The following is a 2,017-nucleotide window of genomic DNA, read 5'->3' as shown; positions in this document are numbered from 1 at the left end:
TAAAACCATACATTTTCTACACAGAGGAGGTTAACTGCACATTACCGTACTGGGGTTTGGAAATGTTGTGAGAGTTTCTAACACGTTTTAATTCCTCAGATAGCCAAATGCAGCAGCAAGCCAGCAACAGGAGAGAGCTCGTGAGCGCGCACAGACGCTGATGACGTCTGCGACTGCGGTGACTGCAGCACCAGCTGCCGCCAGAATAAAAGTAATGTAACATGATCAAAACACTATCAAAACGGCGAAAATCTCCGAAAAGTGACAAGGATGCAGCACAGAATGTATAATAGTGTGCATATTAAATAGATTAAAAGTCAAATAACAGATTAATGGACGCTTATTTGATTTTGAGGTTGGATGCAAAATCCATTGGCTCAAAAAAACCAAGGGGGCAGGTGCCCCCTTAGTTTGAATGGGCATGACGCCTCTGATCATCTGTAACAATTGTACAGCATTATATAACAACAATAATAATAAACATGAATGATAAGTGTTTTTAATGTTCCTCGTGAGGTTTTTTCTTTCCTCATGAATCATTAACAATGTTTGTCTTTGATGAGATAACAGATGGCACAATAGGTCCAACATTTTGCTTTCATAGTTAGACCTTTATTCTCTCCAAACTAAACACATCACCATGAACTCTTCCTGTAAAACAGGAACTGATAGTACACTCCATTTTTATCTCGGCCACAACATGGAAATGTTATCTAATTCCTGCTGGCCTCTTCATCAGGAGCCTGGGACTCTTTCTGCTATTCCCAGAGTCCGTCCAGGTTTCTCTTCGTGTAGACTTCAGGCGTGACCTCAAAAAATAAACATCTAGCCGTTTACCGTAAGCCACATTTCATTAGTCCGTACCCGCCTGTGAGCTATTCATTTGACACGTTTTTAAATGACAGTGAAAAAAACATGTTTGTCCCATATGGCAAACAAATTAATTTGTTTGGCCAAAAATAAGTTAGTGAAATCTATGTGATTTTGTAGAAAATAAAACTTAATTAAAGGTGCAGTGTGTAATTTTTAGAAGGATCTCTTTTGACAGAAATGCAAAATAATATACAAAACTAAATTATCAGGGGTGTATAAAGACCTTTCATAATGAACCGTTATTTGTTTATTGCCTTAGAATGAGACGTTTTATCTCCATACACTGCGGGTCCCCTTACATGGAAGCCGCCATTTTGTGCAGCCATGTTTCTACAGAAGCCCTTAACGGACAAACTTTTTTATTAAATTGTCTCCAACGATGACATGTTTGTCTGGTGGTGGCCACCGTAGCTTCTCTACGTGTTTCAAAAGCAAGAGGTGAGCAGTGGACTGAGCCGTTGGTAGCAATTCGCAACCTCACCACTAGATGCCGCTAAAGTTTACACACTGCACCTTTAAATATATTTTTGAATTTAAAAATAGATTTAGTTTTAAGCTTAATATATTAACATATATTTCAAAATGTATTTCAGGGGCAACAAATATTTTTTTTTATTTTACAACCCATACGACAAAAAAAATCGGGCCAAAATATAAAAGTTTATATTAAATGTATCAAATTTAAGTATAAAATGTATAAATATAATAAAATATAAAATTATAAGTATATTTTTGCATTTGAAAATCTATTTAATTAAATTTTTTTCAAACCTGTTATGTTTACTTGTTTATGTTAATGAATAATTTTAAATAAATTATAAATAAATATATTGATTTTTAAAATATTTCAAAAAATGCCCAACAATATATAGGTAAAAATAAATTTTCCTAACTTTTATAGCAAATATATATTTATTTCAGTAAATTTATTTTTTGGCCTTTTTTTGTTTATTTTTAAATATATTTAAAATGATGTTTGAAAATATATATTTTTGCCATATGGAGTGTACTGTATATACATTTGCATGTTTTGTCAAGGATGAAGAAGCAGAAATAATAAAGTTTAATTAAAAAAAAAATACTAAAAAAGGAAGGACACTACAAATTGTGAAAAGGGAAGTAAAGATATTTCTCCACAATCAGA

Source organism: Misgurnus anguillicaudatus, chromosome 16 (genome assembly GCF_027580225.2).
Source record: "Misgurnus anguillicaudatus chromosome 16, ASM2758022v2, whole genome shotgun sequence".
NCBI lineage: Eukaryota > Metazoa > Chordata > Actinopteri > Cypriniformes > Cobitidae > Misgurnus > Misgurnus anguillicaudatus.
This window is presented reverse-complemented; position numbering follows the sequence as displayed.